This window comes from Anas platyrhynchos, chromosome 2, assembly GCF_047663525.1.
Source record: "Anas platyrhynchos isolate ZD024472 breed Pekin duck chromosome 2, IASCAAS_PekinDuck_T2T, whole genome shotgun sequence".
In the NCBI taxonomy this organism is placed as follows: Eukaryota; Metazoa; Chordata; class Aves; order Anseriformes; family Anatidae; genus Anas; species Anas platyrhynchos.
Window position 1 is genome coordinate 108,739,520 of NC_092588.1, and position 12,931 is coordinate 108,752,450.

The 12,931-nt window shown below is 40.3% G+C and overlaps 1 long non-coding RNA gene across 2 annotated transcripts in view; it reads right to left on the minus strand.

Moving 5' to 3' along the window:
- Positions 1-12,931, minus strand: part of LOC119716116 (uncharacterized) — a 55,767-nt gene that overhangs the window by 13,214 nt on the left and 29,622 nt on the right. The window contains exons 3-6 of one of the 2 annotated variants that reach the window (XR_005263834.2): positions 12,455-12,655; positions 1,804-1,964; positions 994-1,270; positions 469-561 (exon numbers count right to left, since the gene is read on the minus strand). This is a non-coding gene — a long non-coding RNA (uncharacterized lncRNA). The remainder of the gene's footprint in view (positions 1-468; positions 562-993; positions 1,271-1,803; positions 1,965-12,454; positions 12,656-12,931) is intronic. The other variant, XR_011806876.1, reaches the window with a different exon arrangement.

The window sequence follows — 12,931 nt, forward strand, 5'->3', positions numbered from 1 at the left end:
ACATAAGATGCAGTTGTTTTTACTTTTGACTGTCTCCCAACATGGCTTTTACAGACTTACAAAAAGACAGTTTTTCTAAGATCACAGATACCATGAACACACTGAAAGTAATTTATTTGAAAAATTAGACCATGGACAGTTAGTTGAAAACTGGGTAACAAAAATAGGTCCATCTGTACATAGCCAGCCCAAATACACATTACCCATTGCCCCGCAAATACAAATCCTGTGAAATTATGATTTACTGTTGTTGATACTAATTAATTTTATTTCATTAATGGCTGAAGGCCGTTGCTAAACTCTGTGTTGCACTGTGTGAGGTGTTGTACCTATGCATAGGAAGTTTTTGCCTCAAAAGGCTTAGGGGGTTAACTTAGGGTCTTTGTGCAGATGTGACTGTACAGAGAACAAACTCACAGCAAACATGAAACAGTTCATTCAGTTTTAATTTGTGGTGGTATTGAGTACCTGTGATTCATGGAGACCTTTGTAGGAGTTTTGGGTGTTCAGCACTTTTGAAAGCCAGACTGAAGTTTCTTGCTATGCTTCTGACAAAAGGACCTTAGAAATTAGAGGCAGAAAAGACTTATTAGGTTATCAGGCCAAATTCATCCCAGAAGAAAACCTATTGAAGTCAATGGAATTTCATCGGGGATGGATTTACCATAGAAAGATTGTTCCCTATAGTATGTTTGATAGTGCTTTGTCCTATACAGTTTTAATTAGCTCTGCATTAGTCAAGGTACCATACCATTGTTTCAATCAGCTACCCTTGCAGAAAACTGTCTCTAGCTATCCTTGTCCATGCTTCCCCCCATTGCCCCCCCATTCCTGGCTGCCTTCTTCTCATCCTCTCATTATTTTATGTCTAATTCCGTTAATGAATTTCACAGACAGAGCCTTCTTTCATGTTTGACAAGGACCTAGACTACTCTGTTTAAAAAAAAAAAAAAAAAAAAAAAAAAAGACAGGGAAGAGAGAACATATTCTTACGTTGAGAAAAGCAAAGGTGTTTATGAAGCCTTAAGCTTTTCTTTGTCACTCCATCAATCCACATACAGCCAGGCTACAGTTTTTCACCACATATTCTGCATTAAGATAGACATGAGTACTTTAGTCTTGCCTTTGCAGTTTCATCACTGACTTCCTGCGCTGTTAGAACACTTCACTTGTCAAATCTCTGCTTCACCACCACTGCAATAGCCATAGTCATGCACATGTAAAGAATTTCTCATGCTGCTTCAGGGAAATCAGGAAAGAATATTAAGTCCTGTAGTGGAAAAACACAGTAATACAAAGCAAATGATTGCTGCCACCAGTACTACCGTCATTTTTATCATTATTATTTACCATCTTAACATAAAGATTCATCTTTTCTCTGAGTCTTGCCTTTTTTATTTTTCACTTTTTTACTTTTTTTTTTTTTTTTTTTTTTTTAACCTTTTCTAATGAAGGTTCTAACAAGATTACAGGGAACTTGTAGTCCATGATTTCAGTAATATAATTACAACTGAAACAACAGTGTCTAGTATAAATGCAGAAACTGTGGGTTCAGTGTTGCCTTCTGCCAGAAAGAAAAAAAATAAAAAGTCCACAACTAACAAACTCTAAAACCACATTGGATCAATTACTAAATCCCATCTACGTAAAGATGTGTGTGTTCACTTCTGAGTCACTGTATCATTTGACCACGCAAGAGGCAATACAGTTTACTTAAGGAATGTCAGAAAAACCAGAACATAATTAAAATATAGCCATGCTTTCAGTTTTCTTAATGCTCTTCTAAAGTAGGCACACACTCACTTCAAAATTGACCACAGAGCTTAATTAAGCTTCTTCTGATCCTGCCGGGAGGGTTCCATGTTGTCTTCCTGTGGTCATTTCATCAGCCAGGGCTTTTCATGTAAGAATGTGCTGCATGCATGTCACAGCATGGGATCTCATCACAGACACCTGCTCTCAGCCTGTGAACACAGATTTTAATCCCTCTCCTTGCAAAAATGGTGACAGAAGGGCATATTATTTAATTACTCATGCATGTTCTCCAAAACAGGGGCCACAGCTTTACTTGTTTCATATGGTTTGTGTTTGTTTTTTTGTTTTGTTTTGTTTGGGGAGAGTCGTCAAATCGGATGGTTGTTAAAAAAGGAGAAAGCTTCATTATAGATTTCTCTTTACCATTCAATGAGAATGATATAAGAAAAGACTGGCAAGATGAGAATGCAACTGAAGAAAATCTAGGTATGTATGATAAATTGAGCCATAAAATTATTTGTGATTTCTTAAGTTCTCACTGTGAAGGTACGTAAGCTAAACTGTACTGTGTAACTTGGCTCTACTGTAATACATGACCACAGATCCAGCTAAAACTGTGACAGCCACCTCTAACACACTGAGGAAGGTGAAAGCAACTTAAACTTACTAATGCCTTCATCAAAGTTAGATCTATAGTGGTGGTTATGTTTCCCTTGGGTGCTAAAAGGGGAAAAAACAGGAAGATGAAAGAAGAGGTATAAACTTCTCACTCTACTTAAACAATATATTTATTAAATCACTTCAGTCAAAATCATTCACCAATTCCTGCAAAATCCAATCACGGACCAAAGCAAAGCACAGCTAAATGAAACGTTATATATTGTATCCGGCAAGCAATCACCATACTTGCATTCTCATTGCCCTCAGCAGCACCTGCATTCTTTGATCACAGTCCTTTTATGTGCTACACTGTATACAAAAGACCAAGCCAGCAATTAGCCATTCTAGCACTGGGTCCTGAAATCCCTGCAAATGCTCCAGCCCTTTAATGAATTCCTAAATAGAAGGAAGTTGCAAACAAAATTCAGCTTGTGTATTTTCTGCCAGGTTCCCACAGCACTGTAGGTTCTTAAAACTTAATTAATGACACTTGCATCCTGTACGCCTTCCAGAGTTTTAGTGGAAATTGTACTGGTCACTTCAGACTCTGACATCTTTTGGACAATTGTCCTCAAAATGTTGGGCAACTGCCCCAGTCTTTGGAAGAAAAAGACGAGACAGCTGCTAATCATGACTCATCTGTATCAATAGCAGGGACAAAAACTGAAGGGACAAGGCGTGCATCGTAAACCAGCCATAAGTCTCATGGTTCCACTGAAATCCTATGCATTGTATAGGAACCAAAATGGGGAATGAAAATGAAAACCACAGCCTAATACACCAGCATGTGGGAACTCTGCCAATGCCCCTAATTAAAATTTTGTACTAATCTCTTCAGGGAATCCAAGAAATGCTCTCAGAAAATGGAACATTCTTCTATGCACATCCAACTACTTATCCTGTAAAAGTGAATATAAAGGAGATTGTATATGATAAGGCAGAGGTCAGTAGAGTGGAAAGGACACTGTGAAAGCTACCGGAAATGACCCATCTTTGAACAAAAATACTGAAATTCCTTTTTGAACCCTGACTCTCACAAATTATAAATTTGCTAGTCCTTGTCTAAAGATCATTACATCAATGGAAAGAGTTAATTTAGAGTTAATTTTAATTTAGTGGGTTTTTAATCAGTTCCCAAAACATCAGAACATAAAATAGGTATTTAAAATTACAAGGTATGCCAACATGTCCTTTCCCTTCTTTTCCTTTTGTCCTACCATCATTAAAGAACTTGGAGAGGGTGGTTTGAGATGAATGAGAAGTGTAGAGGCTGGACTGGGGAGGATCTGGGACAGCACCTCTGACACTGGCTTATGGGCAATAAACAACACATTCAGTGCTGTCTGAGATGCAATTAGAGATGAAAGGAATGAAAGAGTTGGTAATTGGTTGGTAACTGCTGAGGGAAGGGATTCTGATAAATAAGTGTTTTTAAGAAGGGACAAAATAACTCTGCTTTTATTAGTAAAGGAGAGACAGAGCGAGATTTTGAGAGGAAAAACAGGGTGATACACAGGTGAGAAGGAAATAAGGTGACTGGAGCAAGCACACAAAAGTAGGTTAAAATCCTGTTCATCTGGATGGAAAAAGATACAAGGTAGGTAGGAGACATAAGAAAAGCCATAGCCAATGGGGAAATTTTATCATGCTGCATCAGTTTTTCATTTTCTTAAGAAACTGGCAGGGTTCTATAAGGAGAAATAAGTGAAGGTAGTAAGAGATTCATCTATGCAAGATGAATCTAGGCAGGCTATGCAATTAGTAAATCATCAGTTTAGCTATGAGACTGAGCCTCAAGTCAACCAATCCTATCCTGAGCTCAAGTTATTCAAATCTAGGGCTTCTGTTGGGCTGGTAGGGAGCTACAGGGTTTAATCATCGATTGTCTTCCACTTTCCATAGCCCCTTGCACTGATGCAGATTGACTGAACCTAGTAAAAGGGAAATGGAGGCACAAGCATGTGTGACACCCACCCTTTGCATGGCTGTAAATGACTACATGAAAATCAAGATAGTGGGGGTCCAGCTCCCTTGGCTAATTCTTCCAAGTGAAAAAGATTTGCTGCGAACCCAAAGAGGACTTCAGCTCCGATCCATTTGTCATTTGAAGAGCTTTTCTTCTTCTGTCCAGTTCAGAAGCAAACAAAATTTCCTCTCTACTACCCTTTTCTAAAGGATCTTTCTGTGACTAAGCCATTTATGTGTCTATATTACATGTAATTCTCTGATGCCAGATGAGATAACAGAGATAATCCTCCTAAAGGATTTGTGGCATTATAGATTACAGCTTCTATTTGTATGTTGTATGCATTGCCTTCAAGAGGTCTTGAGTGATGGTATAAGATCTCTGTATTCAGATTATAAGATATTTGCATTCAGCACTGCCTTATTATAGGTTTAGAAACACCAACAACCCAACTAAGCAACCAGCTGTTCAGATCCTGCTGTTCTCTTAATCCTTGCAAAGGTAAAATACTATTGTGGTCAGTGGGATCCTTGCCAGAGTAACAAGATTTAAGTCATTTTTTTATTTTTTTTTTATATTTTTCTGTGTGTATGTGTGTATTTTCACCTTATATTTCATTATAAGATAATGATCACTTAGTGGACGTAACAATTTATTCCAGTCACCTTTGTTTCACCATAGTTTATCCAAGCCAGAGTAGTAGTTATTTACAGTGCATTTTTTTTTTTTTTTTAAGATCTAAACTCGTGTTCTCACTATCAACACGAATCTCATCATTGGAATTCACTCACAGCTCAGAGCCTACCTAGGGCTTGAACACAGAGATACTTTTCTAGATCTGCCTGAAGGTGCCCTCACTAGGAATCCTCTCAGGAAAAAGCTGAATAGTTACAGCTGAACTCCAGAACTCCACAAGTATATGGCAGTAATATTTCCAGGAGGCAATAATCACTAAGAAGACCTTTTGCTTCATTTCCTGCTGAATAAGATGTGCTTTTCTGATAAAGGAACTGAATAATTTGGGGAAATACGGAGGAGCTGTGCTCAGTAGCTTCACAGTATGACTGTTCTGATACAAGGCCAACTCTGGCTCCCAAGCCTGGAAGCCAGCATAGCCGACCTCACTGATATGGGATGGTGTGAAACACTATTCGCGCAAAAGTATATCTTGCTTACCACATGTGGGATATCCCTAGAAGGAGCATGGTTAGTGATGAATTTGGGTGACATTAATGCAGATATCATGTACAATGTTCTGTTGCCTAATTATTAGTGTATTTATGATTCTTAAATCTTGCAATGATCATTTCTTAATTTCCTCTCCTGTGACAGCATAAAGTGGGGAAAATTATGCCCGATCTCCAGCAGTGCTACTTCAATCTCTACAGCAAAAACCTGTGTTTTCTAGCCTCACACACACTTACATTCTTCCTGTTGTGGTTGAAGTCCTGAAAGGATCAGCAGCATTCAACCAATGGCAGCCACCTCCAGTCTTGAACAATGACCTACATCTTCAAAGATGTTTAGGCATCTCTTGATTTCAATTACTTGCAAAGAGCAAAGTAGGTAGCATAATTCTGGTACATACAAGCAGGCAAACATCTAATGGAAATACACCTTTAGCAGCTTGTGTCTTTATGATTTAGGAAGTTACAGATCTCAGCTCTTTGTTTTCTTTCCGACTCCTCTGGCTGTGTTGAAATCACCACTGTGACAGCCAAGATGAAATAGCTGACTGTGTGAGCATTCCTTGTCCTTTCCAATCCACAGCAAAACTACTTAGCTTAAATCACCACTGACGGGAACTAACTTCTTAAACAGGTTTGAACTTGATCCTTGTTGAGCACATCTGACTGTGCCCCAGATTGCCTAGTTCAGCTCAAAGCCAGCACATGTACCCTATTATCAGTAGCAGCAGCTCTACATCAGTCAGCAGCTGGCAGACGGGCCCTTGGGGACTTTTCTAGTCAAGGCTAGTGCAGCCCTATGGTTGCTTCAATATATTCTCCGTGCGCAAAACAGGACGTATCTCTGTGCAAATGTTGTTATTGCACAATGGGTGTCATTGATAGCAGGAAAGAGACAATGCTTGGGAGCTGGACGTGCTGTTCAAACATCACTCCAGTCTTTTTATATACTCTGATTAAGGCCCTTTACTTAGAACTGCCATCATGCTGTTGCTGGCTACTTTAAGTGCACGGAGAATATCTGAAATCCCTTTTTACCCTTCTTTAAAGGATGAATTGAACCGTATTTCAGTGCTTGAATTTCTAGAGTTTGTGACATTCTCGTAATGTAGATTCTGGCTTATCTATATCCAAATATATACAGACCTACCTACACAAACAGGTACATTCACAGTACCCGTCTTTTCAAGCACTACATACATTTTCCCTATTAGACCATTCAGTTTCTCCACTGTGTTTCCAGATCATAACACCTCTGTTGTCAACAATACTTAGCCTTTCATACCCTAGCAGTATTTCTCCAGCAGCGGCAAACAGGTCTGTTAGGCGACCAGGAAATGGTCCATTCCTTTCCCTTTTTGCAAAGGAAAACTGTTACAAGGAGAATATGGGACAGACAGATGACCGAGGGGAGCTAATAGACTAAAGGCCCAAGGAAAGAAATTAGGACAGGTTGAGAATAAGGACAGCAATAGACAGGAAGATTTGCTCCCAGTGCAGGAAGCAGCAACAGCTGATATCGTTGGGGCCAGTACTCAGATCAAGAAGGATTTCACCTGTTGCAGAAGTACAGCACCAGCATGGGGCTGCAGCCTGTAGCGATATGGTTTAGTGGAGGACTTGTTAGTGTTAGGTCAGAGGTTGGACTCGATGATCTTGAGGTCTCTTCCAACCTAGACAATTCTGTGATTCCTTATACACTATTAAGCACAAAGGCAGAACATATGAAGGGATTATTTTCCTAAACCTAAATGTCTCTTTTAGATGCTCTAGGTCTCTCCCATGGGACCTGTGCTGCATTTACCAGCCCTATACCAGTGTCTCAGGTACCTCAGATCTCTACATTTTGGCTATAACTTCTAACCACCATGCCATGCTTCAGGCCTTGGGCCCCTGCCTTATCCCTGGGGACAATGAATGGTCTCCATCCAGAGGACAACTCTAACCAGGTTGAAGTTGAACAGCTCTGTGAAGACCCAGGTTGTACCTGCGTCCTACTGATGGATCTGACTCAGGGTAGTGGGCGACTCATATCCCTGCCTGGCTCAACCACATTTCCCTGCCTGGCTCAACCACATGGCCAACTCTAGCAGCTTACAGAAACCCCTGCTCCCTGTCACATGTGTTGAATGCAAGCTGTGCGCAGCTGAGCACTGTCATTTCCCACAGTCACAGCTGTACAACTCAGAAGAAACAGCATAATCAAGCACCAGGCATTCCCCATTACCACAACCACGCAATCAAAGCCTTGCCTCAACACAGCCCTTTTTCCCTGTACATCCTGTCTGCCTTTGCCCGGTTTCTTTCAGTTGCTGCTGTTCCTCACTGAAGCTCTCAAGTGGCCATTACAGGAATGTCTGAGGAGATATGATAGGAGCACCTACAGCAAATAAATAAACCAATAAAGCAATAAAAAGACAAAGTGCGAGAACAAGAGGGACATGAGATGCTTGGAGGCTTGAAGGCCAGCCCATAGAGTCACTCAGTCTAGACTCCAGATGTGAAAGCAGAGCCTCAGTGAGTGCAATACGGGACTGCGTAAATATCTCAGCCAGATGTCTCAGAGCCCAAGCTACAAATCCTCACAAATGGTGACAGAGTTGGCTGTTGCTGTTAGCATAGCTCCGCTTCCAAGAGAATCAGTGGTCATTCAGTCAGCAGCAGTTCATTTTTGCTGCCAGATGGGAGGGAAAACCAGGCTCAGAGTTACAGTTAGTCTCATAGCAAACTCAGCAGTCAGTGGATGGGTCATGGAGCCCTCTGTGGGTACTGAGGTTAGCTCAAAATAGCAGTGTGGGGAAAGAATTGAAAATATTATAGTAAACATAAAAGCACATGATACCCAACTCATAAATAGCCTAAAGTAATGGGCTGCCATGTTAGGCACCTGAACTCAAATTTGGATCTACAAGACATCTCCCATTTGGTCAACTAAATTTACAGATGCTTAACGTTACATAACAAAAGTACCTTATGTTTCAGCTGCTGGAGACAAGCATTACACTGTCTGTAAGGAGCTTGAGGCTTGATCTACACTTTCAAGAATTAAACATTCCTCGGCTTGGCTTTCAGGTTCTAACAACATGCCTCCCAGGTGGATGCCTCACAAAAAGCACCTGGAGGGAACATGACCACCTTCCCACCTATTGCCAGCCAGACTTGTCCCTTGTGAGGCTGGAACTGGCCTCAACTCCCTCTTTTGCCTGATTTAGACCACAGAACAGAGCCTGAGTCTCCCAGGAATTGCTTCTAACCACTAGGCTATAGTGTATTTTAAATCAAAGCTTCCCCAGTCTCTTGGATTTATCCCATGCTCCATAAAATACTTAATTATTTATTGCAGCAGGGGCTAGGACCTGGGGCTCTGCAGTGAAAGTCCTTATGTAATCCATCCTGTCACTGGCCCAATTTAGGATATGTCAATTTATGACCTAGATTCCGTTCAGCAAGTCACCTAAAAATTGGAACTGGCTGAATAATTTATGAGATGATTTGTAAGCAAAAGCCCTGAGTTGGGTTACTCTGATTCACAGGGATAACATTATTTATGATTTTTTTTTTGTTCAGACAAAAGGCACGTATATGTTTTAGGATGGCCAATAATTGTCCCAAGATTTGCAGTAGGATTGCTTCATTCGCCTGTTTTAGACTGCCAATAGAAAAGTGACTCACACAGCATGAAAGACAAGGTTTTGAACCAAACAGCCAAGAAAAATTTGACAAAGAGGCATGTGCTACCATATCAATCTCCTATTCTCATAGATGCAGTTATACCCTGAGACCAGGCCCTCTGAAAAAGTATCCAAAAAGGTCATTGTTTCTCTTTCTTCTTTAGACCTAGGCTCACAAGGATAACCTGGATTGAAAAAAAGATGAGGATAAATTGCATTACATCATACTTGCCAAAGAATAAGAGCTCACATATACAAGCAGTAACTGATGAAGGGGGACCAGTTAAGCTGCAATGGGAAACCACCTGGGACTCTGAGAGCCAACTCACTGCCACTTTCCTCTCATTCTTAAGGTCCTAAAGGAGGTCAGATATCTGTCAGAAGACATTCTGAACACCCTGCCCCTACTATGGTGTATTTACAGCAAAGGTTGCAGGGCTTACTCTGATTTACACCTGTACCACAATCTGACCCTCAAAGTTTTGCTAGCATCCACATAGTTCTAAATAAGATGTTTCCCAAGCTGACACATTCAACCCAGGGTCTAATATGATTTATTTGAACTAACAGGTGTATTGTTTTAAGGTTTCATTCATTTTCCACCCTGTCTTGAACTACACAATTCCCAAAAACAAAGTACAGAAAGAGATGTGCTGAACACATACATCCTTTTCCTTATTATTTTTCACTGTCTCAAGAGAAAAGACATCAAAAATAATGGTCAAATAAGAGTTAATTCCAAGATCTAAACAAGTATATTAAACAATGTAGTCAGAGCACATCACGGTGTTCTTCCACTTCTTTGGTAATGAATGCACAGCTTCACCATGGCTGAAAGTTAAAGGGGATATTTCTTCTGGCAGTGCCCTCCAGGCCCCTTAGGCTGGCTTATCCAGCAATTGTGTTGGCAGTTTGGAGTTTTTCCCAGGGTGTCCTATGCCCAGGGATGCTACAGGCCAGTTTATTAAATGTCAGTGCCCACTGCTGATTAATTTTCAAAAAAGAAAAAAAATCAACATTAGAATATTTTTTTTTCTTCTGCATCACATCAAAAGCACATCTATTTAAAGGTCTTTTCAGAGGGGATCCTTTCTTTAGCAGTGAAATAGCATGAAAGGGTTTTACTTGTAACCCTACTGTGCACCACTGACTTTCCCATACCAGGAGACAGCAAATTTTCCTTGTCTTGTCTTCAAATACACAGCACTGTTGCAACTCTTCTTTCATCACAAGCTTAGAAATGTCTGCTTCCATGTTAAATAGCAAGTAGGCAGAAATGTAAGATAAGTGAAACTTTTCCTCTTGTTATACAGAGAAGTGGAACTTGCGTAATTCAGTAAAAAAGTGGGAGTTGAGATACAAGTTTGGATGAGGGCACACAAATTCCCAAATCCTTATCTGTATCCCTGAAAAAGTCAGGGTTCCTCCAAACTGCAGACTACAGCAAGTTTCTCTCTGTGGAAGATCAGATTTAATCTGCTATTCATACAAATACAGTAGCCACCTAACAGCCTCAAAGCTGCATTCCTCTATGCCCGTGGCCATATCAATTTTTTGGGAAGACATGAAGAACCATTTTCAGGAAAATGGTGCTTCACTTACTCTTCAACTCTCAAAGAATGTTTTGTCTTCCTCTCTGTTTTGTGAAGCGCTGTCAACACTTACAGTGCAGTTTATTGTAAATACACAATAATAACAACTGTGCACATTCATCTCTGATTCAATTCCTATGTAAATTTATGTTAATATGCATGCAGATTAAGTCTGCCCCCCTTGGTCCTGGAAAGTTGTCAGAATGACACATGGGTTCTGAAAAGGTTGTGTACTACTGATCTGCAGTATTCAATAACTGGCAAACCAGCAACATGGAGACTGTGGATATTTCCCTTCTCTTTTGCTGGATAAATCAGTGGAGTCTTCTACACAAAGCTACAAAGTACCAGTCTCTAAAACAATGATCTGCCCATATTTATTCTATTTCACAACAGAAGAAATATTAAAAGGTGGGTTCTCTGAGGGAATGGAACAGTACAAGGGTGTCTTGCTAGTAAGCCCTCAAGAACTGATATGCCATCTTCTAGATAGAAAATATTTTTTTTCTCTCTAATATTTAGTAATCATTACAGTAATGCCTAGAGATAATGGATAGTTCTTATTTTATCTTATCTAAATTGTTGCTGTTTTTATGAGAGCTCAGAAAGGCCACACATTTTTATTCTCTTCTTCTCAACCTCCCTTTTCTCTATTTTAATACAGAAATACACTGACCTTCTACCTGTGTGCGCAGCAAGAGCTGCTATGAGCACTCAAGTCACACCAGTGGCAAGGGCGCTGGAGTGCTACAGTTTGATGTTCTCTGCCTTTCTGCCAGGGATGTTTGGCTAGCACGCTTTCTGGTACTTTGCAGTAAATAGAAACTAATCTCTAGTTTATCCCAGGGCTCAGTTCCTACAAGGCTCCCAGACACTTCTTAAATAATCACAACGGGACACAAATTGGGACTTCAAGAGATACAAGTGCTCTTTGCACAGGGATGAATTTCCAGTAATCCAAAAGGGGATGGGGAAATTGCCATCAGAAACAGCAGGCGCCACAATTGTTGACTCTGAAGATACACCAGACAACGAAAGTTTGATTGCCAGAAAGTATTTATACTCCTGCAATTCACAGCTAAGGACTTGATCCTGACCTTTGATACATAAAACAGATTTTTTTCTGCAACTGAAACTCAGTTGTAGCATTTGTACTTGGAAACTAAGATTGTGTCCAGAGCTGATAAAGGTGGGAGCTGTGTCATCAGTTCTGCAGTGAGGTAACGGTCAGACAAAAAAAAAAAAAAAAAACAACCAAAATCAGATGCCGCTCCACTTCTGCTCTAGTAAAACGTATTGGACTTTGAAGGCTAGTGGCTTTTCAGAAAAATGTGTAAGAGCAGAACTGTACCCCAAACAGCGATAATAAACTTCAGTCATCCATTTTGTTCAGGCCTTTCAGCTGGTTTAAAGACTGACATTAGGACAAACCCTTTCTTCTCCAAGCTCTTCTCATTTGACTCTGTTTTAGAGTGTTATTTTACTCTACTTTTTAAATCTCATTTTATTGAAAGCAATCTTAGCCCCAAGAGCAAAACAAGTAAAATAAAAGCAATTAAAGCCTGGATGGAAACTGTATTTTTTCTTTGAAATAGAGCCCATGTCAGACAGCTTTCCACGTACCTTGTTCAGTGTAGGTTCCATTATGGCATCCCGTCAGGCCCATTCAAACCAGGTTGCAGAAGTATTGTGGCTGGGATCCAAAACTGCCTTCCTGCCTGCAATAGTTGTTGGTGGTGATTTCATCTCAATCATTTTCTCTCTTTCCACCTCTCATGCAGCTGCCTGCCTGTCTTGATAGGACCAAAGTGTAGCTCATGGAATCTATATGATAATCACAAAAATAGTTATTTCTGCTGAAAAATGGATTTAATTCCCCCTCTAAACCTTTGTGGATTGCCAACTGGGGGTGTGAAACCAGCTGGCAAAAGATGCATTCATTTCAATTTCATGACTTTCATATACTGCAGCTTCCTGACTTTAAATGGTTCCCTCCCTCTCTAATGAGAGCACCAAGGCCTTGATTAACAGCCCTCACTTTAAACAAGGTTTCGAAGAAGCTTCTTTCCATGGTAACTTCTCTGGGGAAGTCTGACAGCC